Source organism: Salvelinus namaycush, chromosome 11 (assembly GCF_016432855.1).
Source record: "Salvelinus namaycush isolate Seneca chromosome 11, SaNama_1.0, whole genome shotgun sequence".
NCBI lineage: Eukaryota > Metazoa > Chordata > Actinopteri > Salmoniformes > Salmonidae > Salvelinus > Salvelinus namaycush.
The window spans coordinates 6,773,282-6,789,732 of NC_052317.1; the positions used below are offsets into that span (position 1 = coordinate 6,773,282).

General features: G+C 40.4%; 1 protein-coding gene across 1 annotated transcript in view; it reads left to right on the plus strand.

The window, feature by feature from the left end:
- Positions 1-16,451, plus strand: part of LOC120056246 (low-density lipoprotein receptor-related protein 8-like) — a 174,060-nt gene that overhangs the window by 9,764 nt on the left and 147,845 nt on the right. The window lies entirely within an intron of this gene.

The window sequence follows — 16,451 nt, forward strand, 5'->3', positions numbered from 1 at the left end:
TAATGACAAAGGGGTAATGTGGGGCAGAGAAATATAAATGTTTCCAATAGGGATGTGCATCTTTACCTTTCAAGATGATTCGATACGTATCTATACTGAACAAAAATATAAATGCAACATTCAATTATCTGGCAACAGCTCTGGTGGACATTCCTGCAGTCAGCATGCCAATTGCACGCTCCCTCAAATCTTGAGACATCTGTGGCATTGTGTTGTGTGACAAACCTGCACATTTTAGAGTGGCCTTGTATTGTCCCCAGCACAAGGTGCACCTGTGTAATGATCATGCTGTTTAATCAGCTTCTTGATATGCCACACCTGTCAATTAGATGGATTATCTTGGCAAAGGTAACAGGGATGTAAACAAATTTAAACACACATTTGAGAGAAATAAGCTTTTTGTGCATATGGACAATTTCTGGGATCTTTTCTTTCAGCTCATGAAACATGGGACCAACACTTTACATGTTGTGTTTATATTTTTGTTCAGTGTAGATACAGTTGAAGTCGGAAGTTTACATACACTTAGGTTGGAGTCATTAAAGAGAGCGAGAGAGAGAGCGAGAGAAGATGTACTTAAACTTTAGTATTTCAACAACCCTTGTCTTCCAACTTGTTAGCCAATCACATGTACAATTGAAGTCGGAAGTTTACAAACACTTAGGTTGGAGTCATTAAAACTCCCTTTTCAACCACTCCACAAATTTCTTGTTAACAAACTATAGTTTTGGGAAGTCGGTTAGGACATCTACTTTGTGCATGACACAAGTAATTTTTCCAACAATTGTTTACAGACAGATTATTTCACTTATAATTCACTGTATCACAATTCCAGTGGGTCAGAAGTTTACGTACACTAAGTTGACTGTGCCTTCAAACAGCTTGGAAAATTCCAGAAAATAATGTCATGGCTTTAGAAGCTTCTGATAGGCTAATTGACATCATTTGAGTCAATTGGAGGTGTACCTGTTGATGTATTTTGAAGGCCTACCTTCAAACCCAGTGCCTCTTTGCTTGAATCATGGGAAAATCAAAAGAAATCAGCCAAGACCTCAGAAAAAAAATTGTAGACCTCCACAAGTCTGGTTCATCCTTGGGAGCAATTTCCAAACGCCTGAAGGTACCACATTCATCTGTACAAACAATAGTACGCATGTTTAAACACCATGGGACCATGCAGTCGTCATACCGCTCAGGAAGGAGACGTGTTCAGTCTCCTAGAGCGGAATGTTCTTTGGTGCGAAAAGTGCAAATCAATCCCAGAACAACAGCAAAGGACCTTGTGAAGATGCTGGAGGAATCAGGTACAAAAGTATCTATATCCACATTAAAACGAGTCCTATATCGACATAACCTGAAAGGCCGCTCAGCAAGGAAGAAGCCACTGCTCCAAAACTGCCATAAAAAAGCCAGACTACGGTTTGCAGCTGCACATGGGGACAAAGATCATACTTTTTGGAGAAATGTCCTCTAGTTTGATGAAACAAAAATAGAACTGTTTGGCCATAATGAACATCATTATGTTTGGAGGGAAAAGGGGGATGCTTGCAAGTCGAAGAACACCATCCCAACCATGAAGCACGGGGGTGGCAGTATCATGTTGTGGGGGTGCTTTGCCGCAGGAGGGACTGGGGCACTTCACAAAATAGATGGCATCATGAGGCAGGTAAATTGTGGATATATTGAAGCAACATCTCAAGACATCAGTCAGGAAGTTAAAGCTTGGTCGCAAATGCGTCTTCCAAATGGACAATAACACCAAGCATACTTCCAAAGTTGTTGCAAAATGGCTTAAGGACAACAAAGTCAAGGTATTGTAGTGGCCGTCACAAAGCCCTGACCTCAATCCTATAGAAAATGTGTGTGTAGAACTGAAAAAGTGTGTGCGAGCAAGGAGGCCTACAAACCTGACTCAGTTACACCAGCTCTGTCAGGAGGAATGGGCCAAAATTCACCCAACTTATTGTGGGAAGGTTGTGGAAGGCTACCTGAAACGTTTGACCCAAGTTAAACAATTTTAAGGCAATGCTACCAAATACTAATTGTGTGTATGTAAACTTCTGACCCACACGGAATGTGATGAAAGAAATAAAATCTGAAATAAATTATTCTCTCTACTATTATTCTGACATTTCATATTCTTAAAATATAGTGGTGATCCTAACTGACCTAAGACAGGGAATTTTTACTCGGATTAAATGTCAGGAATTGTGAAAAACTGAGTTTAAATGTATTTGGCTAAGGTGTATGTAAACTTCCGACTTCAACTCTGTATGTGCTCTTATACGATACAGGACTAATACATTTTAGTTTGAAACGTTTCGGTGCAATTCGGTTTGTTAGACGAACAAATCGATGCGATTCGGTTTGATACGAACATTTGTTGTCGTGCTGTCCGTGACAAACATTCTTGGTAGACCAAAAGTCATCTGTTCTTTTGACCAATCGATTGGTCTACATTTTTTAAATGTGTATTTTTCCATATATAGACACACCCTTTGTGTTTTAATCAAATCAGCCATATGCATTGAGCTTGTCTGATGCTTTAAGCACACTGTTTGATTAAATAAGACACAAATGACTCAAGAGGGAGCCAGAGAACAAGATAAGCAGAAGAGAAAAACCTTAACCTGACCCAACCACTCTCCTGAAATGATCAGTAATAGGCTACACGAGGAGTCGGCTACCTTTCTCATGTGGAATGCCAATTTATCTTACCATTTCTACTGATCTGCTTGTTAGTTATGGTTTTCATATGCACATTTTCATTAACAGTTTAATTTAATTTATAATAACTTCGTATCGCAAAATAATTGTCATGTGGTTGATCAAAATTCTATCCAAATATAAATGAAAATGATTCAAACCTAAAAAGTTTATTCTATTGCCATTGCTATCTATGTAAAAATAGTGTACATAAAGCCAACAAAATAAAAACATTGCCACCTGCAGGTAGAAAATACCCTGATAAAAAGAAATATCCAATGAATCACATCACATTGTCTACGCATGGCCAGTCTGCAACAAACTTCAAACATTGTGTCAACTTGGGTCCTGCTAAAGCTCGGCCAGCAAACTTGCAACATTAGATAAAATATTCTGGGCCCTCAAGATTTTTCCGCACCATTGAGCTCAGGACAGACACAGCTGTAGGCTATTTGTGCAAGGAATAACAGGTCATCAGGTATTTTAGGACGTTTCCACTGGATCAGAGCATGACATTTTTCCATTTCACGCTGAGTGGTTAATGAAAGGGAGAGAGCTGGAAAGATGTAAAAAATATTTTGAGGAACTATTGTCATCCTCAATGGATGTCAAGACTCAGTTTTCTTGCTGTTTGAGGTGAAGAAAACATGACTTTGAGAAGCTCCACAGCTCATTAGCGGTGATGCTTTAAGCCAATCAGAAATACAATCAGATCCCCAAATCGGCACATTTATATGCCTAAATTTGCGTGCAGGCCAGGTAGCCTATAGGCCTACTACTATGCATAATCAGGTCCGCGTCCTTACTAAACATTGATAGGAGCACTCCAAACAAAACAAAACAAAATGACTAAATTGACAAAACTTGTAAATGGAATTATATAAACAAAAATGTGGTTCTCACGTGTAGGATAGGTTGTTTACACTGCCAACAACATGTCCACTCTGACAATGGGAAAGGTAAAAGACTGGAATAATAATATATTCAATGTATTAACAGAAATGACCGTAACCAAACAAACATTGTAGATTACAAATTATAGGAATTAACGGTAAATGTACTACTGTTGATATACAGTATGTAATGGGGAATTGATAGACACAAATGCAAACAATTCACACGATGAAGTTATGAAATAATGAATGTGCACAAATTGGCGGGAGAGAGCGCATTCTGGAGAGAGATGTGCATTGTGCACATCTCTCTCCAGAGCCACACTCCCCTTCTTGGACTGTTCCATCCCTGCGGCCTCCGCAATGGATTAGTCTCGGCCTCCGCAATGGATTAGTTCACTGAGATCAGTGTGAATCAGACGGGTGTCTTGTGTGCCATAAAATTTTTTATATATATATATACACTCCGATCAAAAGTTTTAGAACGCCTACTCATTCAAGGGGTTTTCTTTATTTGTACTATTTTCTACATTGTAGAATAATAGTGAAGACATTAAAACTGTGAAATAACACATATGGACTCATGTAGTAACCAATAAAGTGTTAAACAAATCAAAATATATTTGAGATTCGTCAAATAGCCACCCTTTGTCTTGATGACAGCTTCAAATCAAATCAAATTGTATTTGTCACATACACATGGTTAGCAGATGTTAATGCGAGTGTAGCGAAATGCTTGTGCTTCTAGTTCCGACAATGCAGTAATAACCAACGAGTAATCTAACCTAACAATTCCACAACTACTACCTTATACACACACAAGTGTAAAGGGATAAAGAATATGTACATAAAGATATATGAATGACTGATGGTACAGAACGGCATAGGCAAGATGCAGTAGATGGTATCGAGTACAGTATATACAGTGGGGAGAACAAGTATTTGATACACTGCAGATTTTGCAGGTTTTCCTACTTACAAAGCATGTAGAGGTCTTTTTTTATCATAGGTACACTTCAACTGTGAGAGACGGAATCTAAATGCAAATGAATTACTTAAAAATCATACAATGTGATTTTCTGGATTTTTGTTTTAGATTCTGTCTCTCACAGTTGAAGTGTACCTGTGATAAAAATTACAGACCTCTACATGCTTTGTAAGTAGAAAAACCTGCAAAATCGGCAGTGTATCCAATACTCTTTCTCCCCACTGTGTGTGTGTGTATATATATAATTGGGGTCAGCCCTAATTTGTTGCAATAACACATGCATTTTCCTTTCGTAATTCAAATCTGACTGTCTGAGCTGACTTGTATATGTCTATGGTGTATTTACCTACACTGAGCCATAAGGGAGACTGGGCATCTACCACCCCACATTTAGATGAAAGGGGGCCAAGCATGTATGCTTTTTGTCCCCCCACTTTAGATCTGAAATCACCATGACCCACGAATTAACTTAGATTATAAGTGTTTGAGCTAGTAATATATCAATATGTATCATAAAAAATGTGCTATGACATAGCCAATGAATATATAGCACAACTTTGGATTTTACCCCGTCTAAAAATGGAATGGTTCTGACTGTTTCGAAGTTTTTACAAAGCTTCTCTTCTCCTTTAGCTTCGGCCATGCAGTACAGCTCACAAGAATGATTGCTGTCCTCGTTAGGAAATTATCAACTTTGCCCTGTATATCTAAAAACGATAATTTATTTTATTTATTATTATTATTTTTAAAGGACCATATATACTATTGCTGATAGTGATCCTGAAAAATCTTAATAAAATACATTATGTATACAAAAGTATGTGGACACCCCTTGAAATTAGTGGATTTGGCTATTTCAGCCACACTTGTTGCTGACAGGTGTATAAAATCGAGCACACAGCCATGAAATCTCCATAGACAAACATTAGCAGTGGAATGGCCTTACTGAAGAGCTCAGTGACTTTCAATGTGGCACCGTCATAGGATGCCACCTTTCCAACAAGTCAGCTAGAGCTGCCCGTGTCAACTGTAAGTGCTGTTGGAAATGTGTAAGAGCATCAACGGCTCAGCCGCAAAGTGCTAGGACACACAAGCTCACAGAAAGGGACCGCTGAGTGCTGAAGTGTGTAGCGCGTAATATCGGCTGTCTTCGGTTGCAACAGTCACTACCTAGTTCTAAACTGCCTCTGAAAGCAACATCAGCACAATAACTGTTCGCCAGGAGCTTCATGGAATGGGTTTCCATGGCTGAGCAGCCGCACACAAGCTTAAGATCACCATGCGCAATGCCAAGCGTCGGCTGTAGTGGTGTAAAGCTCGCCGCCGTTGGACTCTGGAGCAGTGGAAATACGTTCTCTGGAGTGATGAATCACATTTCACCATCTGGCAGTCAGACGGACGAATCTGGGAAAAGGCTAATGGTCTGAATGGATAGTGCCAACTGTTTGGTGGAGGATGAATAATGGTCCGTGGCTATTTTTCATGGTTTGGGCTAGGCCCCTTAGTTCCAGTGAAGGGAAATCTTAGCGCTACAGCATACAATGACATTCTAGACGATTCTGTGCTTCCGACTTTGTAGCAACAGTTTGGGGAAGGCCCTTTCCTGTTTCAGCATGACAATGCCCCCGTGCACAAAGTGAGGTCCATACAGAAATGGTTTGTCGAGATCGGTGTGAAAGAACTTTACTGGCCTGCACAGAGCCCTGACCTCAACTCCATCGAACACCTTTGGGATGAATTGGAACAATGACTGTGAGCCAGGCCTAATCACCCGACATCAGTGCCTGACCTCACTAATGGTCTTGTGGCTGAATGGAGGCAAATTCCCGCAGCAATGTTCCAACATCTAGTGGAAAGCCTTCCTAGAAGAGTGGAAGCTGTTATAGCAACAAAGGGGGGACCAACTTCTTATTAATGCCCATGACTTTGGAATGAGACTTTGAACAAGCAGGTGTCAACATACTTTTGGTCATAAAGTGAATATAATAGCTTGCTTTTACTCCGGTAAAACACAATTTTCAACAGCGCATTGGATAACAATAATGTAGCAAATTACATTGGTTGACACTAAACTAGTAAAGCCTAGTATTGCCTAAGCCATTTTACAAGCATTTGAATGCTGAACGTGCAGATATGCAAGATCAGGAATATACCTATTTTTGGTCAGCACTTGCTGCACATAGTGTGCAGTTCGTCTAGGTTACTACTATAGCCTGGGGTTGTTCAGCATGCAAAAGGACTTGTAGATCAATAACTGTCAACGCAGTTACTTAGATCGACACCGAAGGAGAGGAAGCATCAGTTATCACAAAATATGTCTTTTCGGAAGGAAGACAAAAAGTAATATGAGAAAAGCATTTCAGTGAACAGGCGATTCGCAATGTTTGAATCGATTTTCTGACCGTTGCATGCTAGATTTGGATCGGTTTGGGGTCTTGTGGACTGATGCACTCTTGTCTTAAAAATTTGGACCGGGGACCAATGTTGATAGGTGAATTGTTACATCCCGTAGTTTCCAACATATTTCGTGCAGAAGGAGAGAATGGAGAGGATTTAGATGTTTCAGAGAGCAAAGCCATTCGAGAAACTACAGCCCAATTATTTGGAGTGAATCTTACTATTGTTCTGGTTAAAGAACTACTATACTGTGTCTCACACTATGCCCCAGTCAGGTCAGTACACATTTCAAAATACACTGTAGAATCATGTTTCAAAAAATGTGTGTGTGTGCGTGCCCAGCATTGTGCATTTATACTGTATAAAGTGCTGTGTGTATGTTGGAGATTGAGTCAAACGCTATGAACACTTTGAAGGAATCTGTTCTGCGTTCCTTTGGCTTGAATAAGGCGTTGCATTTCTTAAGAATATGGCCGTTCCCTTGGGTAGACGGACAGGTGCGTTCTCAAACCAACCATTTGATGGTGGTACTGATGCTAGTCTGTCACTGTTCCTGGTCTCCATCCCCCACCATCTTCTCCACCACTACACCATCCTCCTCTTGCTATCTCCACCACTACACCATCCTCCTCTTGCTACCCCCATCCCTCACCAGTCCTCCCCCTAAGCACCCCGCTCTCTCTTAATCCCATCCCCTCCAACTCTCATCCTAGCTCCCACTGACTGGCCCCCTTACAAACCCTCACACACTGACACACACACTTGCATGCATAATCTCACACACTCAGGCATACGTGTGCATGCCCCCCCCCCACACACACTGACACACACAGACACACACAGACACTGGCATTAGTGGCACATTTTGCACTCACAGCTTATTTTTCTGCTTATGAATTATGAAAATATTCAAACAATCAATTTAGTTAATATGCAATACCACAACACCATTGTGATATGCTCTATGTTGTTACGTAACTTAGTTATTCCATTCTCGGCCAAACAGAATTTTATAATGCAGAGACACTCTTCTCATCTTCTAACAAGTTGACAGCACTGTGGCTCGTACAAAGGAATCCTGTATCGTGTTCTGAAGTCAGATTTGTGCCAACCCTGACATGGTGCCTAATATAGCAATATCTCCCAGGTTGCGTCCCAAATGATACCCTATTCCTTTTGTAGTGCACTACTTTTAACCAGGGCCCACTATGAAGGGAATAGGGTTCCATATGGAACGCTGAGTGTGTCTCTCCATGTATTCTTTTCGAGCGTCCCTTTAAAATCTCGCTGGCCGCACTCTTTTCCCTTTCTTTTATTGGGTTGTCATCCAGACTGCAGATTATACAATATCTAGGCCTATTCCAACAACAATAGGCTACTCATGAATATAACATGTTTTGAGAGAGGCTCTACATTGTCCATGTCGGGTTCAAACAGTTCTGTTTGTCTATAAACAGACATTTACATTTTAGTCATCTAGCAGATGCTCTTACTGTGAGTAACAAACCAGTAAATTCAACTATGGTAGTTAAAGCAACCACATATCACAATCAGTCTCAAGGCCACCAGACTGTTAAACAGCCATCACTAACATAGAGAGGCTGCTGCCAACTTAAAGACTCAAATCTCTGGCCACTTTAATTCATGGCTTTAATGAAGGTATCACTGGTCACTTTAAATTATGCCACTTTAATAATGTTTACATATCCTACATTACTCATCTCTTAGGTATATACTGTATTCTATACCATCTATTGCATCTTGCCTATGCCACACGGCCATCGCTCATCCATATACTGTATTTATATGTACATATTCTTATTCCATCCCTTTACATTTGTGTGTATAAGGTAGTCGTTGTGAATTTGTTAGATGACTTGTTAGATATTACTGCGCTGTCGGAACTTGAAGCACATGCATTTCGCTACACTCGCATTAACATCTGCTAACCATGTGTATGTGACCAATAAAATGTGATTTGATTTACAAGAAATTGCTTCTATCTACAAATATCAGTGCTTGTATAAGTAAGAAAAGAAAAGTACGAACGATGGACAAGAACAACAGTTAGCCTAAGTTTGAGTCCTGGTCTATTTGCTCTATTTTTATAGCTAAAATAAATCCAGGCTTGTCTTTTGGAGGCGACGTGGGGTAAAAAACATTGGACGCTCTCTCTCTTCTTACCCCCTGTAGTGTTTATTTCTTATTTCTTCATACCAGGTGTGCATCCCAAATGGTACCCTGTATAGTGCACTACTTTTGACAAGCACTAGACCTATATAGGAAATAGGATGCCATTTTGGATGCACACCAAGTCTCCGATTGGATGTGGTCTATTCTTATTCTGTGCCAGAACACTTCCTCCAATACCCACCACAATCGGCTTATATCAGGAAGTTGTTTTGGGTGGGGGCACCAGTTTGATTGGCGGCAGAGGTTAGTCGTGACTTTGGAGCTGCAGTGTTGCCGTGTCCCAATGCAGCACTCAATCCCCGTTGTGCTTTGGGGACAAAGAGATGATTTATTTACCCACGTTGACAGTACCGTCTTCTGTTCTGACAGAAAAAATGAACGCTTTTTAGAAATGTATTGCCTTCTGTCATGTGGTTGGTTCCACGTTTGCAGTATTATTTTCTGACGACTAAAAACAAAAGCTATTCAGAATGTATTTCCACATCTATTTTCTCCTGAGTCATAATATAGACAGACAACAGATCGTTGGTTCAGGTTTGCAGTATTGTCTTCTGACAGCAAAACAACTAAAAGCCTTTCAGAATGTATTTCCTCCAGTCCTGAGACATACAGTGTATTCAGATCTCTTGACTTTTTTCACATTTTCTTATGTTACAGCCTTATTTGGATCATATTATTTATTTTAATTTTTTATTTTATTTAACCTTTATTTAACTGGGTCGCGAATGACTGAGTCGCTGGGTCGCGAATGTCCATAGATACAGAACAAAAAATACTTAATGACTGGGTCTCGTGTCTGGCAACCGAACCGATAGAACGAACAACCAGCCGGCTTGGGCAGCAACCTTAGATTTGTGTCGGGACTATATCTCATGTAAGGATGAAATAATATGTTTTTTTAATGAAAATATGTCAATCATTGTTTGAATATGTTGGTAACCCGTTGTATAAAAGTGATGCCCTCGAAGCCGGTGTTTGCAGGATATATTGGCATTAGGCCCGAGATGAAATCAAGGGCCAGCAAACCGTGCCAATATATCCTCCAAACACCGGCTTCGAGGGCATTATCACTTAAGTGCGCCACAGTTTTTTTTTATTATCCTTTACTAGTTTGATGGTTGTAGCCGTCAATTGTACCATTAACATCACCCATATTAGCAAACGTATTTCATTCTTTAGTATAGGCTACTTATGATAATGAATGAAATCAGCAAAGTGCCTGTGATAAGTGATCAGTTTGGTCGGTGTCGATAATTTTTGGTTTATCGGACCCAGCTCTACTCTACGAGCATATCAAGTTCTAGAGTGGGATCTCTGCTAGGTTTAAAGTTGTGGCCCATTTTATACAGATAAATTGGCATAGCAGGCAATGTAACCAATCACAGCCTTCCTTTTACCTGTATCATTGCACATCTTTCAAGTTCCTTGGTGTCCACATCACCAACGAACTATCATGGTCCAAACATACCAAGACAGTCGTGAAGAGGGCACGACAAAACCTTTTCCCCCTCAGGAGACTGAAAAGATTTGGCATGGGTCCCCAGATCCTCAAAAGGTTCTACAGCTGCACCACCGAGAGCATCCTGACCGGTTTCATCACCACCTGGTATGGCAACTGCTCGGCATCTGACCGTAAGGCGCAACAGAGGGTGTTAGAAAGAGGGTGCCAGGCTTATAGTGTCAGAAAGCTCCATCTGTGTGCTCTCCACTGCCACTCTCCCAGCGAAGCTGACTTGAAGGTCATCACTGGGGCCAAGCTTCCTGCCATGCAGGACCTCTAGGTGTCAGAGGAATGCCCTAAAAATTGTCAGAGACTCCAGTCACCCAAGTTATAGACTGTTTTCTCTGCTACCGCATGGCAAGCGGTACCGGTGCGCCAAGTCTAGGACCAAAAGGCTCCCTAACAGCTTCTACCCCCAAGCCATAAGACTGCTGAACAATTCATCAAATGGCCACCGGACTATTTACATTAACCTCCCCTCCCTTGTGTACACTGCTGCTACTCGCTGTTTATTGTCTATGCATTGTTCATGTGTTCAAGTTCATGTGGATAATCTTGTGACAAAGCTTAAATTGAAATTGGGTTTTTATTTTCGTAATAAGGCTTGCTTCCCGCTTATGGCTAGAAAGAAGCTTGTTCAGGCCACTTTTCTCTCTGTAATTGATTATGGTGACTTGTTGTATATGCATTTAAATATATAGATATATATTTCACCTTTATTTAACCAGGTAGGCTAGTTGAGAACAAGTTCTCATTAACAACTGCGACCTGGCCAAGATAAAGCAAAGCAGTGCGACAGAAACAACAACACAGAGTTACAGATGGAATAAACAAACATACAGTCAATAGAGAAAAAGTCTATATACAGTGTGTGCAAATGAGGTAAGATTAGGGAGGTAGGCAATAAATAGGCCATAATGGCAAAATAATTACAATTTAGCAATTAAACACTGGAGTGATAGATGTGCAAGTAGAGATACTTGGGTGCAAAGGAGCAAAAATAAAAAATAAATAACAGTATGGGGAAGAGGGAGTTGGATGGGCTATTTACAGGTGCAGTGATCTGTGAGCTGCTCTGACAGCTGGTGCTTAAAGATAGTGAGGGAGATATGGGTCTCCAGCTTCAGTGATTTTTGCAATTCATTCCAGTCAATGGCAACAGAGAACTGGAAGGAAAGGCGGCCAAGGGACGATTTGGCTTTGGGGGTGACCAGTGAAATATACCTGCTGGAGCGCATGCTACGGGTGGGTGCTGCTATGGTGACTAGTGAGCTGAGATAAGGCGGGGCGTATGCATGCAACCTCCTCCGTCTTACAGAGACTGGACTCTGTTTATCATGCATCCTTGCGCTTTATTACAAATGCCAAGTCACTCACCCACCGTTTCACATTGTACCAATTGGTAGGTTGGACCTCACTTTATATGCACAGAAAGATACATTTGTATGTGGTTGTCTACAAAGCCCTTTTGGGTAAACCCTCTTTACCTCTGTAGTCTGGTCTCCTTCACCACCAGCAGTTACCATACCCGGTCTGCTAGGTGTTTGCTACTTAAAGTCCCCAGGACATTCACAGTATTTGGCAATACTGCCTGCTCTTCTTGTGCACCGGACGCATGGAATAATCTACAATCCATGCTTCATCTAGATATGTTAGTGCCACTGAATGAATTACAAATATTGATGGGAGACTCTGTTATGGAGAAGTGTAAATGCTTTTTTTAGACTGGATCATGTTGTTCTATTGTATTGTATGTTTTAATTCTGTAATGTATTGATTGTTGCTGGCTACTTGACCAGGTCTCCCTTGAAAAAGAGACTCTGTGTCTCAATGGGTGTTTCCTGGTTAAATAAATGTTAAATAAAAAAATAGTCACTTCACCCCTACCTACATCTACTAATTACCTCAACTAACCTGTACCCCCGCACACTGACTCGGTACCGGTACCCCTGTACATAGCCTCATTATTGTTATTCTTATTGTGTTACTTTTTATTCTTATTTTTTACTTTAGTCTATTTGGTAAATATTTTCCTAACTCTTCTTGAACTGCACTGTTGGTTAAGGGCTTGTAAGTAAGCATTTCACGGTAAGGTCTACACTTGTTGTATTCGGCGCATGTGACAAAGTTTGATTTGATTTTGATTTGATCTTACAAATCACCAGCAGAGGGCGACCATTTTCAATCCATTTTCACATTCACTCTGGTGATAATGCTTGCAAAATGGATCATAACTCTAAAAGTAGCAGAGATCCCACTCTGGAACTTTGATATGCCGTGGAGTATATTATGTTCAACAATATATAGAAAATTTACCAAATAATTTTGGGAGATTTTTCAATATCCATGTTTATATTTTTCAATATTCAAAAATGTATGTAATTGTTTTCTATTGAAATCACAATACTACTCATATTACAGATCAAGCGGTAAAGTCTTATATGACACCAGTGTTTGCTTTGTAGCACCTACAGATGAAACATTGTGGAGTCTTAAACGAGGTCTGGGTTAGGCCTAAATCTCATAAATATGCCAACTTTGCTAAATTCTTTCTCAATTACGCTTTTAGATACAAATGTCAAAAATATGTCAACAATCCTTCCTCCAAAAGGACCATTCTATGGGTAAATCTCATGGAAATCCCCAAAATCATGGTCTTTTCTCGGCCTGGATTCGTGAGGAATCAGTCAGTATTGTTTTCTGAAAGCGAAAATAAGAAGCTTTCCAAAAAGTTTTTACTCTTCTTTCCCCATTTCCCTACCGAGTAATCATGATAGACAGCAGGTATTGATGTGGGTTGGTTCAGGTACCCTTGCGGCGCTTCACAAGGAAATAAATATGCACATCCAATTGTCTGGTGCTATTAAAAAAAGTGTATATATATATATATATATATATATATATATATATATATATATATATATATATATATACAGTTGAAGTCGGAAGTTTACATACACTTAGGTTGTGTCATTAAAACTAGTTTTTCAACCACTCCACAAATTTCTTGTGAACAAAAAATAGTTTTGGCAAGTCGGTTATGACATCTACTTTGTGCATGATACAAGTCATTTTTCCAACAATTGTTCACAGACAGATTATTTCACTTATAATTCACTGCATCACAATTCCAGTGAGTCAGAAGTTTGCATACACTAAGTTGACTGTGCCTTTAAACAGCTTGGAAAATTCCAGAAAATTATGTCATGGCTTTAGACGCTTCTGATAGGCTAATTGACATCATTTGAGTCAATTGGAGGTGTACTTGTGGATGTATTTCAAGGCCTACCTTCAAACTCAGTGCCCCTTTGCTTGACATCATGGGAAAATCAAAGGAAATCAGCCAAGACCTCAGAAAAATATTGTAGACCTCCACAAGTCTAGTTCATCCTTGGGAGCAATTTCCAAACGCCTGAAGGTACCACGTTCATCTGTACAAACAATGGTACGCAAGTATAAACGCCATTGGACCAAGCAGCCATCATACCGCTCAGGAAGGAGACGCGTTCTGTCTCCTAGAGATGAATGTACTTTTGTGCGAAAAGTGCAAATCAATCCCAGAACAACAGCAAAGGCCCTTGTGAAGATGCTGGAGGAAACAGGTACAAAAGTATCTATATCCACATTAAAACGAGTCCTATATCGACATAACCTGAAAGGCCGCTCGGCAAGGAAGAAGCCACTGCTCCAAAACTGCCATAAAAAAGCCAGACTACGGTTTGCAGCTGCACATGGGGGACAAAGATCATACTTTTTGGAGAAATGTCCTCTAATTTGATGAAACAAAAATAGAACTGTTTGGCCATAATGAACATCGTTATGTTTGGAGGAAAAAGGGGGAGGCTTGCAAGCCGAAGAACACCATCCCAACCATGAAGCACGGGGGTGGCAGTATCATGTTGCGGGGGTGCTTTGCTGCAGGAGGGACTGGGGCACTTCACAAAATAGATGGCATCATGAGGCAGGAAAATTGTGGATATATTGAAGCAACATCTCAAGACATCAGTCAGGAAGTTAAAGCTTGGGTCTTCCAATGGGTCTTCCAATTGGACAATGACCACAAGCATACTTCCAAAGTTGTGGCAAAATGTCTTAAGGACAACAAAGTCAAGGTATTGGAGTGGCCATCATAATTCCCTGACCTCAATCCTATATAAAATTTGTGGGCAGAAATGAAAAAGCAATGAGGCCTACAAACCTGACTCAGTTACACCAGCTCTGTCAGGAGGAATGGGCCAAAATTCACCCAACTTGTTGTGGAAGGCTACCTGAAACGTTTGACCCAAATTAAACAATTTAAAGGCAATGCTACCAAATACTAATTGAGTGTATGTAAACTTCTGACTCACAGGGAATGTGATGAAAGAAATAAAAGCTGAAATAAATCATTCTCTCTACTATTATTCTGACATTTCACATTTCTTAAAATAAAGTGGTGACCCTAACTGACCTAAGACAGGTAATTTTTACTAGGATTAAATGTCAGGAATTGTGAAAAACGGATTTAAATTGTATTTGGCTAAGGTGTATGTAAACTTCTGACTTCAACTGTATATATACCGGTATGAAAAAGGTAACGTCTGAATTTTTTTAGACACATATCAGACAATGTTTCTATCCCAATGGTATCTTTGTCAGGTGACGAGTTGCAGAGTACATTTTTCAGGTAACCTTGTGGTCTTTAGCGTGTGTGTGTGTGTGTGTGCGCACATGAGAAAATGAATATAATCCCATATAGGCCTACCGAAGGTAACAGTAAGCAAGCAGGCTTTAACTAGGATTTGTTTTGTGTTTTTACAGTTTCACGTATCTATCACCTACTATTCCTTGCTTGCAACTTTAAAACTCCCTCACATTTTTAAGAAAAGAGCAGAGAACCCACTATTTGGAAATCCTATTAAACTCTATTAATGATTCGCTATAAGCTAATGATGTCTGGAGAGAATTGCTTCACTGTTCAAATTTAAAGCCTCCCTAGGATTTTCACTGCGAAACAACTTAGAAGAGAATACTGTGGGAGAGAATACTGGTTGAAGGAATTTTCTGTGAGGATAGCGTTTCTGAGGACAACCAAACCCTCTTTTCTCCTTCATTTTGCCTCCTCTCCTTGTTCCCTCCCTTCATCCTCTCCCTCCCTCCTTCCTTACATCTTCTCCTCTCCTTCATATTTCAAGCTCCAGACCCTAAAGGCATACTACAGTTGAAGCCATCTCTTCAAGTCTCTTTCCTTCCTGCTGTTGCCAGTGTGTGTTGTCAGTGCTCAATGGCGCTCCACTAACATTATGTTCCTCCCCTGCCTGTCGTAAGCCTTGGGGATGCTGTGAGACTGAGACATACCGACAGGGTCCTTTCTATACTTGCGTCATAATGTGAGTCTCTCCTGCGTGCTGTCATCCACCACACAATGCAATAGAGAGAGCCATAGACATCACAGTCAATACATGAGTGGTTGTATTCAGCTTCATCATTTTATATATTATTTGGAATGGCGTGTGTCTCTGAATCTGTGTGTCTGATGTCTATGTCCAAATACTTTTTATTCTCTTCCAAATGCTTTCTGCGAATAATCAATGACGTGATACATCTCGATTGAGCTTGCCTGGCTCAGTGGGACCATTGGAATAGTCGCAGCACTGAAAATCCCACCCATCTGGCACTCCAGGCAGGTTTAATCAAACACTCAAAGCATTTGAAAGGAAACAAATACTTTTTAAAATCAGGTTTGATGTGCGCGTCTATGTACGTGCAGGGATGTGAGACAGAGTACGCGACA